The 21,976-nt window shown below is 39.0% G+C and overlaps 1 protein-coding gene across 2 annotated transcripts in view; it reads left to right on the top strand.

Moving 5' to 3' along the window:
* The window catches only part of LOC129718606 (RNA-binding protein MEX3B), an 87,935-nt gene that overhangs the window by 1,812 nt on the left and 64,147 nt on the right, over positions 1-21,976 (top strand). The window contains exon 1 of one of the 2 annotated variants that reach the window (XM_055669554.1): positions 20,373-20,929. The exons of the other annotated variant lie outside the window; for it this stretch is intronic. The gene's annotated coding sequence lies outside the window, so the exon portion shown is untranslated. Of the gene's footprint in view, positions 1-20,372; positions 20,930-21,976 lie in introns of those variants that run through there. 2 annotated transcript variants of the gene reach the window in all.

Here is a 21,976-nt window from a genome sequence, read left to right as displayed (position 1 = left end):
CTGCTGCTGCTGGTGCTGCTGCTACGTGCTAGCCTACTGCGATATATGTGTGTTTATATAACGACGAGGAGGAAAACGGTACGTAAGAAGGCAAAAATATCCTTAAGCCGCAAACGAAACACAAACAGATGACGGCGAGGATGAGGACGAGGCAGAGCAGGTCGGTCGATTAGGGGAGGCTTTTTCGTGTCATGTCACGCTTGTGCTATACGTATATTTGTACGTACGGTACGCCCGGTTGAAACGGTGTGTAAAGGAAAAACCAGGCCAAAGTGGTAGAATGGTGTTTATCTTTCATCCGTTTTGGGGCTGTCGGTTCCTGCTGGGGATGCTCAAGTTGGAGCGCTCTGGGAAGACGTCCAGTTGCGTCCACACTTTTCTTTCGATCGTTAGAGTAAATTTTTTCTTGAAAAAAGCTTTGATGCTGCATAGTAAAGGTGAAATAGGACGGTGGCTTTTCTATACAATTTGGAGGTTAGGGTTCTTGTCACTTGACGATTTTGAGCGTAAAAATCTCAGCTTCCACATAATAAATAGCGTTCAAATTGCTACTCTATGCATGCGTCAACGCTGCAAACATTCGATCAAAGTTTCACACACGTAAAAAAAATTATCTTGCAAAATGGGGGCAAAATTCTAGCACGGAGTTTTACCCTAATAAATTTAAGCAGAATTATAATACTTTCAATGCACATCGATGGAATGTTGTAATGGACCTTCACTATAAGTTATGTGAATTGCAAATCGGATGTCAAATCGGTCTAGAAATATATTAAATGCAATATAAAGCACTGCATTTAACTCAATTGCTCAGAATCGTAGTTAGACTTGATTGAAGGTTAATAATCCCAATTGAGGATCAAATCTGAACTTTTGTGATTTGCAAGAAACCATCTCAAGTCTTCCCAAAATAGCTATAAACGAAGAGTTTTCAATCGTTGAAAATGCTTCAGGAGCTTAGAAAAAAAAATCAATGAACTACTTTGTTCTGAATCAGTTATGGTTGAAAACGTTGAGGGTATTCTTAACGGTTAATATTCTGTGAAACTGAAAAATAAGAACAGAAGCTGTTTCATCTTTAGTCCTTAAATGGTCGAAAAATGCTTCTGAAGGCTAGAATAGACCAAATAAGAATATGCAGGTCATACATCAATCTACCGAAATAAATTGGTACTGAAATCATCAACAGTCAGAAATGATCAAACTAAACCAAACGAAAATTTAATGTTTTTAATCATTTAAAAATCTTCTGAAAACCCCAGAGACATAAAAATATCATTTTATTTTTAGCAAATTTATACTAAAGAGAGACACTATTCGAGCATTTTTTTTCTGAACACAGGATTCATTTATAAAATAATCAGAATAGGGCTCAGTCTGCCCTTCAAATGGCCACAAAATAACCTCAGATAAAACTCAGAATGAGTAGGCTCTCGTAAGGTTCTACGAGGCATTCTCTTGGCAGAAAGGTTACTAGTTTCAAACGACGCACCGAATAATGTTCCGTTCGCATCCCAAAATACAGAAGCTTTCACGATACCGGAAGATGGCAGCTTTGTTTACAATTGTCCTCCACGTAGTAGAGTGCGTTGATTTCGTTGTAAAATGGTGATTCCGTTGTCATTGCGGCGATTCGATCTGGAGGTTTTGCTTATGTTTTTGCTTTTCTTTATTTTATACTAATTAAACTTAAAAAAAATTTAATTTTTTAACATATGAAAAATAAACTATTTTTGAGCATTTGATTTTTTATTTTTCTTCAATTTCTTTCGATATATATATATATATATATATATATATATATATATATATATATATATATATATATATATATATATATATATTTTTTTTTTTTTTTTTTTTTTTTTTTTTTTTTTTTTTTTTTTTTTTTTTTTTTTTTTTTTTTTTTTTTTTTTTGTTTCAGGTGAAGGGGAAATTTGCATCCAAACCCCTGAGGTGACCAACCTCAGGGAGTGTGGGGTTGGTTTGAATCAGTGACCGGACCCACTAAAACCCCTTCAGTCTCCAGCCCATAATACTCCCCGGGACCACCGCTAGGTATTGCTTCGGGGAGCGGCTTTTGTGCTCTGTGCACCCTCTTGGTTCTTTAGGTCTTTTTGCTAACTTAGCTAACTAACCTGGAGACTGGCCGTTAGCTAACACTGGCGTGTCGGTGGTCAACCTGTCGCCTGTTTTGCAATTCTAAAACTATTTGAGAGGCGGCTGTACAAACCGCCCTCCAAATGTTTGGGTCTTTACACATCCTCCGAACTAGGTTGTCCGGAGTGGTGTCTGGCCCGCTCACTACCATCATGTCGCTCCGCGCATGCACAAAACGAGGGCACACGAAGAAGACATGCTCAGCAGTCTCTTCCGCATCCGCGCACTCGGGACACATGGGGGACCCCGCATGCCCGAATCTGTGTAGATACTGCCTAAAGCAACCATGGCCTGACAGAATCTGTGTCAGATGGAAGTTCACTTCTCCATGGCGCCTCCCGACCCATCCGGATACATCCGGAATAAGTCGATGCGTCCATCTACCCTTCGCGGAATTGGACCACTCCTGCTGCCATCTGATCATCGAGAATGATCTTCTGGTACCTCGTATGCCCCTTGTGTCACGTTGATCGAAGCATTCTACGTCCTCCTTAATGGCTATGCTGATAGGCAACATGCCGGACAGGACGCAGATTGCGTCGTATGACACAGTTCGATACGCGCTCGCAACCCTCAGGCACATGAGCCTGTAGGTACTTTCCAACTTACTCCGATGTTTACTAGTACCTAGTGCTTTGGACCACACTGGCCCGCCATATCTCAGTATGGACGAAGTCACGCTAGCTAGAAGTTTCCGCTTGCTGCCGTACACTGCTGAGCTATTGGACATCATGCGAGATAATGCTGCAATAGCCATTGAAGCCTTCTTGCAGGCATATTCGACATGGCTCCCGAAGGCGAGCTTGTCATCGATCATCACCCCCAGCAGCTTCAGGGAGCGCTTAGAGGCGATGGTGCAATTCCCGACACTGATCAACGCCTGTTGCTTCGACTTGCGGTTATTGACAACTGAAATCTCCGTCTTATGATGCGCCAGCTCCAGTTTTTTGGAGCGCATCCAGTCCTCGACGACGCTTATAGAGTGCGAAGCCGTCAACTCAACCTCCTCGATCGACTCGCCGTAGACCTCAAGTGTGATGTCGTCCGCAAATCCAACGATCACAACCCCTTGGGGGAGCTTTAGTTTCAGCACTTCATCGTACATGATATTCCACAGTACCGGGCCCAGGATGGAACCTTGTGGAACCCCTGCGGTAATTGGGACACATTTTTGACCCTCGTCTGTGCTGTAAACTAGCACACGATTCTGGAAATAATTTTCCAGAATCCTGTACAAAGACACCGGAATGTCTAGTTTCCGAAGCGAGTGGGCTATGGAATCCCAGCTAACACTATTGAACGCATTTTTCACGTCCAACGTGACGATTGCGCAATAGCGAATGCCCCATCTTTTACGCTGGAGTGCTACCTCTGCTGTTTTGGTGACGGACAGAATAGCATCCACCGTAGACTTGCCTTTTCGGAAGCCGAACTGGTTACTCGACAGACCGTTTGCACATTCGGTGTACCTAACCAGTCTATTGAGAATAACCTTCTCGAGCACCTTACCCGCCGTATCGAGCAGACATATCGGTCTGTATGCCGACGGGTCACCAGGTGGTTTCCCTGTCTTCGGCAATAAGACCAGCTTCTGTCGCTTCCATCTGTCTGGGAATGTATATATATATATATATATATATATATATATATATATATATATATATATATATATATATATATATATATATATATATATACTAAGATTTATTACGTCATCAAACAAAAGTTTTGACGTAGAATCACGTCTTACGGCAACATATATAGGGGTACAAATTAAAAAATTGAAAACATCAAAAACGTCAAGAAAATTGTCTACCTCCAAACTTTCAAGACTCAGTTAGTTTCCAACGGATTTCCATCATCCGTACACCAATCAAATGGAAAATTCCTATCCATTAAAATGCGGTAAATTGTATGCGGTAGTAAATTATATATATATATATATATATATATATATATATATATATATATATATATATATATATATATATATATATATATAATATATATATATATATATATATATATATATATATATATATATATATATATATATATATATATATATATATATATATATATATATATACTAAGATTTATTACGTCATCAAACAAAAGTTTTGACGTAGAATCACGTCTTACGGCAACATATATAGGGGTACAAATTAAAAAATTGAAAACATCAAAAACGTCAAGAAAATTGTCTACCTCCAAACTTTCAAGACTCAGTTAGTTTTCAACGGATTTCCATCATCCGTACACCAATCAAATGGAAAATTCCTATCCATTAAAATGCGGTAAATTGTGATTTTGTGATACTAACTGTTGTAATTTTCAAAAATGAAGAGCCTTGCTGAACGCATATTTCGAGTAATCAATGCTGAAGCAAGGCCTTGTTCCTTAGGACAGTCGACACAAAAGTATAAAAACAGTTCACTTTAATAACTGATTTGTTGTTGCTGTTGATTTATTCGTTCTAGTCCACAAAGACACACCTACCGGAAGTTCAACTCTCAATGCTCACGTATAAAAGCTAGCATGCAGAAATTAGGTCTTCGCTGTTTAAACAATTACTGCAGCAAGAGGACGGTTGTCTCTTACTGGAAACTTGCTCGATCCGCACCTGGCAGTGCAGCAGCTGATTTTAGCGCTTGGTGGGAACGAATTGGTGGGAAAGGCTGCTTGGGATATTTATAAATGAAGAATTATTCGCGTCACCTGCGGTTACAAATTCGCAATCAAGAGGAATCGAGAAAGCTTCTATTCGGCATCACGATTGCTCAGAGAAGTGTTCTGCTGAATGTCCTAGCTGTCCTATTCCCGAAGAAAATGGGAAGGAAGGCATAATTCGAAAAATTCATAGCTTTGTAGGAAACAAAACCAACCGTTCTTTCAAGAACGACTACATTTCCAAAGGAGCAGTTTTTCACAGCTCAGTATTACCATCAGAGCCGGATTAACAATTTTGGTGGGCCCAAAATCAAGTGCGTTTTTTTAACCTTCCTTTGTCTTTGTAAATTCAGCAGAAATTTCACAAAAATTTGTCTGATAAATCACTAAAACACGCTTCTGAACGACAGTGAAGTTTAAAAAAATTACTCAAAGGTGGCATCATTGATATTGCTTCAGAAGGCTGGATAATACTATTAATAAAAATGATTACGAATTATGCTTGAAAAGGTGCAGATTAATTTCAATGCTTTCAAAACTCAATTGTTTATTCTTCCTTATAAACCTAGAGCCTCTTCTCTCAAGCCAAACAATAATCACGTTATCAAGATGAATGGATCTATTTTAAATTGTTCTAGCAAGGTTTAGTACTTGGGACTAATTCGCGGCGAAAAACTTATCTTCAAAGCGCACATTAAAGGTATACAAGCGAACTTCATGAAATATGCGAGATGTTTATATTCTCTCATTAGCAGAAATTCTAACTTTGTTTGGATTGATTTTATGCTGTACCGATCTGGTTGATTTATTGTTTGTTGTTTAAGAGGATTCAGAATAAAATTCTGAAAAAAAATTTGAAGCGCCGTCCTTAGTTTAATACATTTGACGTGCTGGTCACTGGTCAAATCAAACTATAACAATCCTCATTAAAATTTTAGTAGAATTGGCAATAGCTGAATTCTCGTAGCTCATGAAAGACCAAAGAGGAGAAGGATGTCAGAAAGAAAGGAATAATGTCACTGAACATGTTTCCGAAATCTAGAAAAGTATAAACGACTTAAAGGGTCTAGAGAAGTATTGCTCAGAAGATTAAACTCCTAATTGGTCTTGATATCGCTAGAAGCACTTCCGAATTTAAGGAAAACATTAGCTGAAATTTGTCCCCGAGTCGCTTAAGAAACTCAGAATAATGAAAATGAAAGATTTTCATCATTTGTGGATGCTTTTAATTGTTGACAGTGTTTGCAATCCTGGGAACGATTTCCCGGGAAATATTGATTCCCGAGATCCCGGGATTCCTCGAAAAAAATCGGTCGAATCGCAATTTACCGTGTGATTATTTGGTATCAATTTGTCGAAAATATTTACTGTTTTATTTGGCAAACGAAAAAGGCTTCGCAAAAAGACTGCGTGTGACACTATACTAACAACTGGTCTCTCTTTCTACTTTAACAGCCTCATGAATTAGCTATTCATGAGAGCTCATATACAGCTAAAGCTTACATTGTGCTATTGACAGCCTGCTGATCGGTTGCGGCTGTCATTGATGATATTGAACTCGCTCTCCTTCGCTTTTCCTTATTCTTGAGCCAATGCCATAATGATTTGGCCTTACTTTCATAATCACCTGACAGCCCGCTCGAATTTGTGCTAAAGGATTTCGCCGATTTCGCGCTATAAAGGCTGTCATTAGCGACAACTTGGAAGAATCAATAGACATAAGGAGCTGAAAAATAACAGCCGGTTCGGCATTGCATGTGTGTGCTGTCGTCAATCGCTGTCGGACTGTTTCAATGGGGTACATATAGGTGAGAAAGAAGACGACATTTGTCTGTATTAGTAGCAAACAATAAGCAAAAACCACATGCTTTTGGGTTGTGACGTAGGTCTCCAAAAACAAGCAATCGCCGTTTGAAATTGTGTTCCACACTGTTTATTGACACAGGAAGGCTTTTTTCAGCCGTGAACTGTCAAAACTTGTGAAAAATTCTTGCAAAAATGTACCGAACATTGATTTTTGGATATTGTTTTTGAACTTCTATGTTATCAATATTGACAAAAAAGGGCCCTTTAAAAGATTTGCCTTGCCTGTTTACAGACCATTGAGACTGTTTACCGAACGTATGGGGAGCAGGGAAAGCTGTGCTATACAATAAGAACCGAATTAGTTTAAAATTTGCTGTCACCAGTAGACAGTCATTTTCAAAAGCCTGGTGTCGTGTAACTAGTCATTACTAAGTGGATTCGTACATGGAATCCTACACTCTAATCAATGGTGATACCTACTCCAAAAGGGTTTGAAGTATTCTTATGCCAATGAAAACTGGACTCGCTACGCAGTTTTTTTGACGTAGAACTACGTCTCTCAGGAAGTTCGGCTACATACTCGGCTTCATAGGGATGTAAAATGAAAATCCAAAACCGAAAAAAGTGAAAAGTTTTCGATGGATTTCCTTCGTTCTTGCAGCAATAGATGAGAAAATTTTGTAAGATTCGCCCCAAATGCAGAAAATTGTAATTTCATTGTTCGATCTATTGTACTATTAAAAATTGTCAAACCTTGTCAAAAACCTTGTCGTTATATGATTGCTTTCCCAAGCACAGCCGACAGAATTATAGACCTAGTAATTTGAAATGTGCTATTTGGCTTATATTAGAGCCTTTTTCAGCCGAAACTGCTCATATTGGTTTTAGATAGCGACAACAGCAGTCATCTCTTATCAGCAGTTGCAGCGGATGCCAATGGCAGCGGATAGCAGCTTCAGCTGTGGCAACGGATAGCATCAGCAGGGCCTGCAGTTGCATCGGCACTTCCTCTAGTAAAAGCTGCCTTTGTGAGGTAGCGAGCAGCATCAGTAGTAGGTACATTAGCCGGCACTTCCTCTAATGAAAAGTTGCCGTATTTTGACAACACACAAACGTTTTGGGATGCTGGCATTCAAAAAATATGGGCCGTCAAGTTTTAGCTTTCAACTGTGTTGAAAAAAAAAAGCCTTAATCCCCTCTGTCGGGGTAACACACAGATGCGATCAACATTATATCCGATATGAAATTGAACAACAATTGTTTTCATAAGGACAGCAATAGTTCTACAATAGTTCTAAATAATGGACGCAGTAGTCTAATTCCATAACAAAAAAATAAAAGGACAGCAAACAAATGATTGAAGATTTAATAATTTTTCTTTTTACGCTAGAAATAAATTAGTAAAATGCTATTTTAATCTGCATGCACTCTGACTGTTGAAACTTGTTTGCGTTGTATATTGTTTGCTCCATTCCTGTTCAGTGATGTATGTGCAAACTGAAATTCGATAGCACTTCAACTCCAATTTTTGCACGAAATTGTAAACATATCCAATGCAAATAATGTAACAAACAACGTCATGTAGTTCTACGTCAATCTTGCGGTCGTGGCTTTGCATACAACCCATGTGATTTTTTTTAAATAGTTCGTATCGTGTAATGGCATAGCGATTACATTTGAAGAAGAATGAGCGAAGAGGCTTTGCCCCCGTTGAAGCAAACAGAGTTTTGAGCAAATATTTGCTACATTGTAATATTATAGCATATATATTAGACCGAAAAAATATTTTGCTCAAAAAAGTCCATACCAAATATAGCGAATAGGCCTACCCAACACTCAGCTTTCTCTTCAACAAACTGAAAGAATTGGACTCTCCAGGTTTTAAAGAAATGTAGCATGAGCTGGAATCGGTGATTCGGAAGTATTCTAGAAATCAAACACCAGCTGTGATTCAGCGGACTAAACCAAAGTTTTACAGAAGGAAATTACATTTTTTGGGTTTAACGAATAATTATTGCCGGATCTGAAGCAACTGTTTCACGACATGAATTCCCTGAAACCTCCTCTTCTGCAAATATTTGCAACAAAATTCGATCGCGAATTTCTGATGTGAACTTGAATGTTTTTTTTTCACTTCGTTTTTCATGTGAATTGATAATAAAATTATGAAGGATTTTTTGTTACCTGTTATTAATAAACTTTAATTTAAATCTCATTTTTGCTGAGATTTTTTTTTCATTTCCGGCTCCCGAAAATTCCCGGGGAATGAGATTTTTAATTATCGTTTTCTGGAAAATCAATTCCCGCGAATTTTGCACACCGCAAACTCTGATTGTTGAAAAGCATTTCAGAGCTCAGAGAACTAACTAATACTAATAAGTTCTATAACTATAGTTTCAATCTGGTCTGGCTTGCATTTGTAGTGAATCCGATCTGAAACTCTAACGGAGATTCGGTCAAAATTTTGTGTAGAATTATTCTGAATCTACAGGAAAAAAGTGACTCGAGAAAGTCGTTTCAGTTATTTGAAATTGAATTTGAATCTAGAAACCTCTAATTAATGGATCGCTAAGAAATTTAGAAACGTGTCTCATTTATAACTTTCAAGGGGCACCAAAATTCCTCACGCGTCGATGATTGAATCAATTACCAATCACTATGTTGTTGAGATTAGATTTGCCAGTCTGTCTGCTTCCAAATGGGTGATAACACTAATTATTGTCTCCTGGAATGGTTTCTCATTTACATGAAATTTAAAATTTTAATGAGCACCCCTTTGTTCGCATTAGGAAACAAGTTTTAATAATGCAGAAACTGCAAATCGATATTCGATTTGAATACTGAATGCCACATCGGCAAAATTTCCACTAAAAATGCTGTGGGCGAGTTTTGCAATACTCTTCAGTCTATCCATTATCCTAGCAGGCGACGTTCATTAACCAATGAGGTTGAACAGACAGACAAAGAGAAAGCAATCTCCAGCGAATCGTCTCCTCAGCCTACTATTGTTACTACAGCATAGCTTTTTGCAATTTTTTTTAAGTTGCATCACGCATAAAAATAGTTTCATGTTAACCTAGATTGTTCCGAAAATTGCACTTCGCTTCCATTGAGTATATTTGCATTCTCCGAGGCAGTAATATAACGAACGGGAAACCACGTGGTTGTTCGGAACTACAATAGCCCAGACAAAGAACCGTCGTCGTCGTCGTCATGCCCCTCAATCAATCCATTTGCTGCATCAGCCAAGCCAAACAACAAACACGTCGTCGTTTATGGCTTATGTGTGAAGGCCAGATGTTCGGATCGAATTAAAACTGATCCTATCTTAGACGATCGGCAGCCAACTTTTGAACCAATTTGCGAAAACACAAAGATTCGACAGCGAAGGACAGCCAAGCTTCGGGCATGGCAGTCAGTCAGTCAGCGCAGCCAGACATAACAACACAAAGAAAATTGCATAAAACTCCGAATGCGTCGTCTGCTGGAGGAAGCGAAAGGAAACTAAGATTTGAAGAAACCAGGAGGAGATCCTCAAACGGCTATCCCTAGCGCAGCAGAAGAACTCGAAGAATTAGAAGCAAGAAGAATGCTGTGTGTGGAATATAGAAAAAAAATGCGCAAAAATGCAGTGGCGAGAGAGTTTTGCTCGTAGTGTGGTGCCAAGACACGGTTGCCAAGCAGCAGCAGCAGCAGCATCAGACGAGTTGCATATGTGCACCTTTTTTTCTCTCTTCCTGCACTACTTCTACCCTGTCTGAGCTTCTGTCTGTCGGTCTAACATGAGGAGAATTTTTGCACTCTGCATTTAATTATTTTTTATTATTCTTTTCGCAAACTTGCTACCCGGCTCTTCTCTGCGCGACATCGTCGCTCTAGATGTCGTCTTTGTCGATTTGGTTTCTTGTCTGCCGGTTCACTTATATTGGAGTTTTTTTTTCGCTGGGACTGGAGTCCTAGCGCTGTGTTCTTTCTTTACTTCCATCGACATGCATCAAAACAAATGCACCGGGCACGATCTGGTTGTGAATCCGATGCAACATGGGATCCTTGTTTTGGCCTGGTACAAACCAAAAACCTGAAACTCAACATTCATAAAAACGAAAGTGCAAAATTGAAAAATAAAAAGCTACTACTACACTGCAACGGTAGTGCCAAACTACGAACAGCTAAGGTTTCACATTTGAGATCCGAAAAAGTGCTTCAGTTTATGATTTATTTCGAAACCCGAGATCGAAAGGAGTCCTTAGGATTTAGGCTAGTTCTAGCTGAAACTGAGTTTAGATTAGAATCAAATCAAAATCGATTCAGATTTCCGATTCAAATGAACTATACTATGAATTAATCTAAATACATATAGGACTATTTCCGAAGGTTCGGCGAAGACCCATACTCGACTTTCCTATTAGATGCTTCCGCAACATCGATGTCCAGGTCGATTACTACGAACTGACTCCAGGGATAAATGTGTCTGAGAAGGTCATCGATCGTCTGTCTAGGGCCACCCCCGATAATCCGCCCAAAAAGCTGTCAAACGCTAGACGGTTCCGAAATGACGGCTCGCATAGTTTGAAATAAAAACCCTTTTTTTTTCAAGTGATGTTAGCAAAACTAAACCATCCACACTGAGTGAGCCAGACAGCACTGCATTTAACGTTTTGGAAAAACAACCAAAAAAAAAAAAAGAATATTATATGTATAGCAAAAGAACACTGTTTCCAGACAAACAAGAGCAACCAGATTGAATTGAAAGTGCGAAAATACATGCGCTTTGTGTGCATCCCGGCCCGACTCGGCCCCGGACGAAGCGTTTCCGAACCACATCCCGGCGGCGCATAGGAAAGGCACACTCAGACAATTTGCCGTTCCACCCAAACTCCGTTTACTCACCCCCCCCTCCTGTAACACCACACACGGGGGGGTGTTGCCGGCGGTGGTTTTGTCTCTGCTCGGTTCGGTTTTTTTTGCCTCCACTTTGTGAAATCTCAGGTCTGTTATTTGATTCCGGTGAAGTCATAAAACAGCAGCTTATTGTTTGATTTGCTGTGAGCAGTGAATTACAATTAAATCAAACATGAAATTCTATAAATTTTAAATTTTTTTTGGTGAAAAATTTGCTCGTTGTCGCCTGACTGTGCGAGGACGGACGGATGGCAATCAAAGGAGCAATCGCTCTCGCATTCGCTACTACCGACCCTGTCATCATCAAAGCAAGCGTACAGCATGATAAGAACTGCAGCAACCCCTGCCGCCACCGCCTCCACCGCACACACGTGGCGGATTCGTAGAGTGTAGAAATGCAGTCTGTGCAAGCTCTCGAACGAATACATACGCAGTACCATCCTTAGGTGTATGTGATTGTACCTACGGTAGATTGCATCGTAGCAAGCTACGATGTTACCTCGTTTTTTTGTGTGTGCTTCTCCCTGATAAACCAGAGAGCAGCACCATCGTCGTCTGGCTGGAGCTGTACTTATATGAAATTTAATTTGCTTCTCATATATTTTTTTAAACGGTTGGAACCGTTCCAACCCAGACCCCTGGGAGGCATGGGGGGGGGGACAGTCATCCCTATTTCCTGGGTCTTTTCTAGTCGAGAATCGCGCACGTATCGTAAAAACCGGTCTCTGTTCGACTTTCTGTCAACTAGGGTAGGAGGATTAGGGAGATCCTTTTCGGCTTGGGAATGTGGACCGAGTGACGACGACGATGATGGCAAAATTTTCCGATAGTTTTCTAGTTTCGGGCATGGTCATCAAGTGCTGGGGTGTACAAAAGTTGAATGGGAAAGGATGAAGGACTGGCGAACGCATAGACTGATTTTGATGGTAGCAATTGTTTGATGTTTTGTGGTTGGATATGATTTGCGTACTTGATTGGTCTGACATCTGACCATTTTCATTCGAATGTACACAAGTTTTTACAAACCCAGAACCGACTGCTTGCTACGTGTAAGAGCCAATCGGTAAAGCGTTTGTTTTCATAACAAAAGCGAATTATTTTATTTGATAAAAGAGACTCAAACAAACTCAAATAGAAATTAATAAACTGAAATTAGAGATTAATTTTCTGATCCTTGCATTTATAGATAGTTTTATGTTCTTTTTTCTTATTCTTTGGAATAAAGCATCGAAGATTTCAAAGCGCTTTTTTGATTGCAATTCTCCAACATCAAATGTTTCCCTCTGCATGGAAGATTTATCACATGCTGACGGTGATAAATCTGACATCGTTGAATAACCTCTTTGTCAGCTGGATGGAAATGCTGTTCAGCTCTTGTAGAAATCATAATAGCATCTCTCAACATGGATTTTATCCCAAGCGTTCTGTGGACACTAACCTGTGCGAATTTACATAATTTTTCATCTGCGCAAGGGACGGTAGAGCTCAGGTTGATCTCTTTCTTGCTTCTTCCTCCTTCTTAAAAAATTCTGATGAAATTTGCAATTGGCTTTGTTCATACTTGAGCAATAGACAGTTTTACATGAAAGACGGATTATCAGCATCTGACAGTTTTATCCCATCCTCTGGCGTGCCTCAAGGAAAAAACTTGGACCCACAGCTGTTTGTACTATTTTTCAATCATGTGACGATCCTTTGCGGATGGTGGAATACTGATTTATGAGGACGATTTGAAAATCTTCCTTATCATACGAAATGGAGCCGAATGCAGGGAACTTCATAAGCTTCGTTTGTTTGTGCGGGTTAAACTTCCTGAAATTGAGCGTGTCGAAGTGTTGCGTGATCTCATATCGGCGATTCAAAAGACCAATTCTCTAAGACTACGTCATAGATGATGGAAATAAGAGCTCGTCCTTAGAAGGACGGTTGGTTTTAGTTTTCACAAAACTAGGACATGCCTCTTTGACGGTGCTTCCCATACAAACGGGAGTGAAACGAGCTTGCCTTTTCTCCTCAGAGAAACTCTACTTAACATTGGTGAGCAAAGCGACGCACTTGCTTGAAGAGAGAAGTGAATCGTGTGTATGCGATGTGCATGCAAAAAAAAACCACAGAGATACTAAACTGTTGTAAGCTTTCTCACACGAAAGGACATAACGCTCAATAACTATGCAACAGAGTTCACTGCAGTGCAGTGCTTTTACTGTGTGTCTTTTAACTTAGCATATGCCAGATAAGGATACCATCAAGATAAAGTCAAATTGCATTGTTTGCTTTACATCCGAAACTGAAGAGAATAAATACAACCACATGACACGCATGTTTGCTCTTCGAATAATATCGAATTTATCTCGGCAGAGCACACATATCCGTATCTGGCCTATGCCTGTGTCTTCCCTCTAGAGTTATTAGCGCTCTTGTTAGACAAGAAGTGATCGATGGAGATTCGCTCTGTTCGTCTCACATGTCGAGGAGAATACTAAGCATGAATATGATTTTCAATCACCATCGTTTTTCTGCTGTTGGACCGTCTGCTTTGGAAGGCTACGAGATATTTGAAATCGCCGTCTGCTGCGCTGCTCTGCTCGCTGTTCGATCTAATTCTCTGTTTTTAAAGGGTGTTCGTTTGTAGCTTAAGTATTCATAATAATTTTAAGTAAATAACAGTTTTGTGTGACCAATCGCGAGTGTTGACTTCTCAACACTGTTAGAAATAGACAATGAAAATAGAAATTTCTTCATACCAAAACTTTTATACGTGACAACTGAGAGTTATACTTCCGGTGGGCGTGTCGTTATGCAATCGAGCGAGCAAAACAACAACAGTAAATCGTTTACAAACTCAATTTTTTTGTAACAAGGCTCTTTATCTTTTAACAGTATAAGCAAATTTTCCAAAAAAAAAAATAAACAAAATCCAAATTATTTTTACAATTTATTTCTTTAGGTGAAAAAATTACTATTAACAGCCTTGCCAATGACGTAATAGTAATCAAACAAACCGTTACTTTTTTATTTTTTGGAAAAATAAAAAAAAAAGCTTTTTGAGATGTTTTTTTGAATTTTTCATGTTTTTGTTATAGTCCTAAAAAATTTCTATGTAGCACAAAATTACATCTTTAGCTTATAGGGTCCCCACAATTCGCCTTGACCCCACAATTTGCCCACCCACTAATCAACTAATTGTTTACGGGGTTTGCTATTGAATTATGCCAAATAATAATTTACACTAAAGTCGCTTTTTACGCGGGGGAAACGTGTCGCGTAAAAAAAACACGTAAAAAACCGCGTAAATTCCGGAATCCGCGTAAATTCTGCAATCCGAGTGAAGAGAAACCGAAATCCGCGTAAAAAAAATACCGCGTAAATTCCGGAACCCGCGTGAAAAACCCGTGTAAAAAGCGACCTTAGTGAATTTTTTTCAATCTCAGCTATTTCTTTTTTATGTTTAAACACGGTTCTGAGGGTTGACACTATTTTGCGAACAATAAAAAAATAGGGGGACGAATTTTGGGTACTCAGATAAAGTGGGCGAATACAGGGGTCGTTACCCTAATGAAAACTGAGCAAAGTTTCGTCCAGATCAAAAATTATCGTTTGAAATTAATTGCCCAATTTCGCTGTGAAATCCCTTAAAAATGGCTTGGCGGGTAAATGCTAGTACCGAAGCAAGCTGTTCCTGCGTTTGGCATGGATTCTCATCGAACATAGAAATGAACCAAAGTTTTTTGAGAACAAAAGGAACAGATTCAATCGCGTACGTCCAAATTCACGAACCAACCCAGAATTGTCAATGCAAATCATATCAAATCAAAGACCGCAAGCGTCGAAGATGTGCCGTGAATGTTTTCTTCGTCAGCATAAAATATCTGAATAAAATGTTTAAAATCTGGGAAACTCGCAGTGTATACAAATTTGCCAAATCTGTAATGCTTAGGAGTTCCAGGAAATTCAAAAACTTTCAAAAATGTTGAGCACTAAAAAAATTGAAAATTTGAATAATACTAACAAACACAGGTTTTGTAGTAGAGCTCAAACTGGAAAGAAATGACAGATTATAGTTGTTCAATCATTCCAGTGGATTTTGGTGCACCTAGAAAAGATACCTTTTTAAGAGACTCAAATGAGTTTTCCCCCAAGCCAATGTAGAAGCGTCGAACCCGACGGGCAATTACTCTGCGTCAAACTGACGAATTTCTAACCAAACTATGTGCACCAAGAATTATAAAAATGTAGAAATTCTTCAACATCCTTACTGCCGGTACCCGCATAACTGTCCCATACTGATTTTGGTTACTTTTGAGTTATCATCGGGAATCCGCTTAATTGTTATCATATTTTCTGGAAAAAAATTAAAATTAATACTTTTGTATGGAAAAACATGAAAAAAATACCAAGTTGTGTTTGTCCCATATTGAAAGCACCCGCATTACAGTCCCACTGCATAGTGGTACAAACTGCAAACATATAATTTTGCTCCAGATTAGTGTATATCGGATTATTTTAGGCATATAGAAGTATGTCATTTAATTAACTAGACTTATGTTGTTTTTCTGTAGAACAATCTACGTTGCCAATGATACTGCCGGTTGCTGGTTGAATTTATATGTGATGGGACAAAATATGAGAGTACTTTTGAAATGTAACCGCATATTTTGTCCCATTTTGTCTTTCTTTCAAGTTATATAACTTAAAACCGATTCCATCCATGTTTTTTGGTTCTCAACGATAAACTTGTAGTGCCATGAAACTGTTATGGTCATTGGTTCTGGATGTAATTGCTCGAAATCCGAAAATTCACAGATAATATTAAATCGCCGTTTTCTTAACATGTTGTTTTTCATTATGGGATAGTTATCCGGGTACCGGCAGCCTATAGATTGGAAAAAACTAGATTTGTAGAATATTCTGAAAATAGGAAAAGATAGAGAAAAAATCTGGAAAATTCGAAAGATCTTGAAATACTAGAAAATTTAGAAAAGCATGAAGTTCTATAACATCTGCAAGAATCTAAAAAATGTTGAAAATTTAGAGAATCCCGAGAAACTTATGATACATATAAAAAATCATAACAACATATAAAATATTTTCAAAATTCAGGATTTTTTTAATCTTTAGAATATTTTAAAATCCTGAAAAACCAAAATCCAGAAAATTTAGTTATCCTAAAAAGTTGATCGAGAAAATCTAGATTACCAGAAAATCTGAAAAAATCTAGAAAATCTAGAAATCGAAAAAAATCTTGAAAATCCTTTAGCACCTCTGAAGGTTTTGGCCTTCCTCCACGCGGGCAATCGTCAGCATTGCAATGACCGTCGTTAAAGCGACGAAACAAAAAACGGCACGTTTCACTAAGAGCAGCATTTTGGTAAACTTTTTCAACTCTCGATGCGATGCGCGACACCACAATAAAATTACTAACGGGTTAAGGAAGTTTGGTTCATCACGTTTTAGATTCGTCAAAATCGACCAGCGCTCTCTGCTAATTAGTTTTTATTTTTCGCTTCTTCAACCACTCTTTGACTCAAATTAATTCTTATGGTCTTCTGTTCTTATTTTAATAACAGTTGTGTGTGAATTTTAACTTGTTTGAAACTTGAGTTTTTGTTATTGTGTAAAAAAATAGGTATATGTTTCACATTTGCTTCAATTTTGGACTCTGATTTTCGAGTTTTCTCTACATTTTTCACTTGTTTTGCATTAAAAGGTTTTTTTATTCGTCCAATGAATTGTACTCTCAAGTCATATTCGAGGTTGCAAAATCCGTTCAGATAAAATCTTATCCAATATTTTCATTTACTTTATCCAAACACTTTGAACATTTGCAATAGAAAATGCCCAACGATGTCAATATTAAAACGACAACAGTTTTACTGTTCACTTCTCAAGTCTCAGCCTAGCTCATACAGAATTTAGTTTGGCATAAAATTCAAGCCAATTTTGGCAATTTTCGAATATCATAAACCAAGAGGTTTAAATATGACATTTTTATCAAATCTTACTTTTTTGTCAAATTCTGTAGATTCTAAAATGGAATATTGGAAAAAATTTTAAATTATGTTTCGCAAGTAAAAATGCGCAATTCATACAACTCATACAAAACTTCTAATTCCGTTGCCCGTCATTACACAGTTTAATTAAAAGTTAGGCAACTTTTGCTCCGCAAGCTGACTGGGAAGCTGCAGGGGAAAAAACACATTTGCCATTTTTTTTCCTCGTCTCGATAGCTTATATTGAAGGACCGTCTGGCGAATCGAGATTAAGACGGCGATCTGTTTGATCCTTCTTCGTCGTTTTCCTGCTTATACCTTCCCATGTTTGGTTCTGTCGGTCGTTCCGATCGAAGTTCAGGTAGAAACCCCATTCATTATCAAGAAAGGTGCGTTTTTTTTCTACTTCATCCGTTTCTCGTCTGTGCACAACGATTCTGGATGCACTCTTCAGATATGTATAAGCAAGCAAGAAACCAACCTTCGTCACAAAAGTTCAGCTGCCAAATTTTGCCTCAGATCAAGCGGCAATGCTGCAGTATCGAGCACCGATAAGAAGAAGTAAGTGCCCGTGTCAGACGGAGGTCCCCGCGTCGACAAACATCCCGCCATAAGGTAGAGGTTCCGTTAAAATTCAAATGCGACAATTATCGAACCCGTCGTCGTTGTCGTCGTCGTCCTCAATTTCGCTTTTTCACAGAGCAAGAAAAAGGGGGAACAATCCTGGGAAAGAAAAACCACCGAAATACTGTTCTAGCCAAGAGGGTTGCCAAGTCTGTTCCACCCGTCGTCAGCCAGTCAGTCAGACCCCAAACGGTGTGACGATATGCGCCAAGGGCACTTATGGGACACAAATTATGGCCTGCTGCGTGCGACCCTTCAGAGAACTTCTCACGCGTATCCTTCGACCAACGAATTGAAACGGCTGAAAACCCTAGACACAGTTGGCGTGTGTTGTCGCGTTAGCAACCGTCATGTCCTTGAGAGATGATCGTCAGATGGACTATTAGAAATATATTATTATATTAATTAAGTAATTTACCAAGAGCGATTACCGAATACATATTTGTTGCGCTTGAGTAATTATTAACTTTAAATCATTTGACACATCACGTCCGGAATAATTAAGAACCGTTCCATCACCAAATTTTTGCACATGACTAATACATAATTTACCAATATAACAATCAGTCATGCACGAAGCTAGTGAAAGTTCAAAAAATTAACACAGCTGAATTGAAGCTGAATAAATCAAATTAAAATTAGTTCTATAATCATTTCGTAACACTTCAGAATCACTTTTATCGTAAGTCTGAAGACTAATTTCAGAATCATGTTAGAATTACTTGACAAACATTTTGATATCATTTAAGTGCTATTTCAAAATTTCAAAATCATTCATAAGTGGTCTCCAAAATTCGCTTATTGTGGATTTAATTCTAAAAATCATTTGAAAAGAGATCATTTTCTAATCATTAGAGAGCCTCACTTGAGAATTGTTTTAAAAGCTCTAATAATCATTTTAATCCTATTATCTAAATCGTTTGTTTTAGAAACATTCAAATTGTGCTAGAACAATTTTAGGCAAATATGATGCTTGAAAAATACTTTGGAAGTGTTCTAGAACCGTCTTCACTGTTACGTATAAATGTTGAGAGTTTATTTTGTACTTGTTTCGAGGTATTCCTAGACTGGTTTCCTCGTTATTACATTACTTATAGTTCAATTATAATTAATTCGAAACTAATTCAACATATTTTGCAGATTGGGAAAAATATTCTAAGTTGAAAGAAAAACAGCTGTGATATCATCTTAACCATCGGCTTACAGACGCAATCATTTTTTTCATTTTTTTTTTCAAAAATCGTCAGATCGTCTTGCCGCCTCCTGAGCCCACTGCCACCCTAAAATGTGGCAATCCTTCAAAGCGCACAAATAATGCTTTACGCTCATTCTGGCTCGCACCCTCTCTTGCTCTTTCTCAGCCCCCAAATCTCACCACCCATCTGTGTGTCGGTCCGATTCGATATGCTCTCCCATGTTTTCCTTTTACACGCGGTTTACTTCCTGCCGTCGCACAACTGTGGTAGTGTGCGTACATAAATAAATTTAATAGCATACCGGCTTTTTTTTTTGCAGAATGCTGCACAGCATAACGATAGTGAGAGAGCGTATTTGTTTTTTTTTTGCACCACTGACGGAAGAGAAGAGAAAGAAAGTGAGAGTGAGAACGCTCATACTCATGAGCGAACGCATACGCTCTGGTTCGAGCTGGTGGCGGCTTCCTGTCAAACCAAAACAGATGAATAAGGTTATTGTTTGGAGTGGCAATTTGTTTCTGTTTAGTTATTTTATTGTCATAGTTAAGTTGCAAAATGTGCTTTACTGTTTGTATGAGGTCAAAACTGAACTCACCACAGAGTGAATGATGGGAGAATTTGTGGAACTAAGTTTTGAAGCACGTTTGTTTTCGGCCGATGGCATGGCAACCGTCTGTGTCCATCACCTGCGACTTGGTGGGAGATGCACACAGAATCAATTAAAAACAACAACCGGAGCGTTGATGAGAACATCCGCCCCTGCGTGTAGCATAATAGCATAAAACATACAACGATGCTGATTGACCCCTCAGTAGAAGGGGGCTAAGGGATACTACGAGACACACAGAGACATCCCGGAGAAAGAGAGTGAGAGTGATTGCACTTGCTTTTATGCCGGCTGCGGCGCGGCGCTTGTTGGAGACTCACGATCCTCATCATCATCATCAGTCGGACCCTATCGCGCGATAGTGCAGTGCTGGCGAGTGTAAAACCCGAAACCAAAAATGGCAAAGATTCTCTGTCAAGACGAGGACTAAGTGCACCGGTAGTTGTAACTTAACGACGCGAAAGTGCTAGGGTTTCTCGAAACTTTAGTTGGTGTGGACGGTGGAGGTGTAGAACCGTCTAGCCTAGAAAATCGATACCCCGACCGAGTCCTTGTGCATATTTAATACCGTCGCCATCAATGCCTCCACCCTTTCCTTCAAGCATAGTGAATGCAGCAGCTATACATAGATATTATCGTAATTAGTTTCAAGTGAAAATAAAAACCCTGACGGATGACGGTCTCTCCCGTCTGTGCACATCCCTAGAGGGAACAGCAGCAGCCATCACCACTGCATTTCGAAGAATTGCATGGGAGGGATTTCACGTCAATTCACTCAGCCGTTGCCAGCATTCTTCTTAGGCGTAGTTTACAGTTCCAAGCGAAGTGAAAAATTTCAAATGAAAAAAGAACAAATGTCCTGGGCCCCCTAGTCCTAGGCCAGACATGACAGGCGAGAAGACAGAGTAACGATCTTTTTTCGCTCGTCACCTTCCAGCGGAGCATAAGATTTTTTTACCTCTGTATGTTTAAAGGTAAGGACCCCACTACAATATCTGCCCTGGGCCTCCCAGCGCCCAAATGCGGCCCCGCATTAAGGATAACTTGAGGTTTTATAGAAGAAATAATTTTCATTTTAAAAATATTTTCGGGAACTCCAAGAGTTATGGTCCTCCGCGAGAAGCGTTGTTGTCTCGATACCGTAGAGGACTACCGGTCTTATCAAGGTTTTTTTCCATCGTCAACTTTGTCGCACTCGATTAGATCGAATCGAAGTCTCTGGATCTCTTTGCTGGTGTTATTGTCGGCGGTCATCAGTGACCCCAAGTTCACGACCACCTGAAGCTTATCGCGGCGTCTGCAGAGACTTGAGCATGCTATTTCGTTTAGACGACGCATCTATTCGCATTTCGATTCGTCCGGCTTCGGCTTTCAGTCGGACGTAAGTTTCCTCCGCCGCACATAGGAGTATTCTAGTCAAAAACCTGGCCAAAATACTAAAAATAAACTTAAGTGTTCCTCGTTCTATTGATCCTTTTTGCATTCTCTAATACTTACCACATTGTATGCAGGCCAGCTTGAAATTATCTGAGTTGTTTACTAACGACAGTAACTATCATTACCTTCGTATTAGTTAGAGCCCATGAATAAGTCACAAATTGTTCTACGAAAAATATAAATTTCCACTCATGTGTTTTTAATTTAAAAGTGATTCTTGGGCGTAAATTTAATATGGGCAGTAAAAACAAAGGCATATTAAGTAAATTTAGGTCAGAAATGTGTTGTATAGGTTGAAAAAACTTCTTCAAAACAAGGTCTTGCCATACCCGTGTCTTTCAGTTTCTTTTGATAAACAATTTTTTTACAAAAAAGGATTTTTGTTTGGGTTCCCAGCAAGTCCCAGCAAAAATTCACTCACCATTGGAAAGCTTATGTGTTTCTGAGTGAGTACCAGAAAGAAAATCTGCCCCATGTTCACCCATTCGTGATTGCGATCAATGCGAAGTTGGAACGTCCAGATTTTCTGATAATATTTTTTTTTACTGAATGAGCGCATTTATGATGCTTTTGATTGTAAAAAT

The sequence above is a fragment of the Wyeomyia smithii genome, chromosome 1, assembly GCF_029784165.1.
Source record: "Wyeomyia smithii strain HCP4-BCI-WySm-NY-G18 chromosome 1, ASM2978416v1, whole genome shotgun sequence".
Taxonomy (NCBI): Eukaryota; Metazoa; Arthropoda; class Insecta; order Diptera; family Culicidae; genus Wyeomyia; species Wyeomyia smithii.
This window is presented reverse-complemented; position numbering and strand designations above follow the sequence as displayed.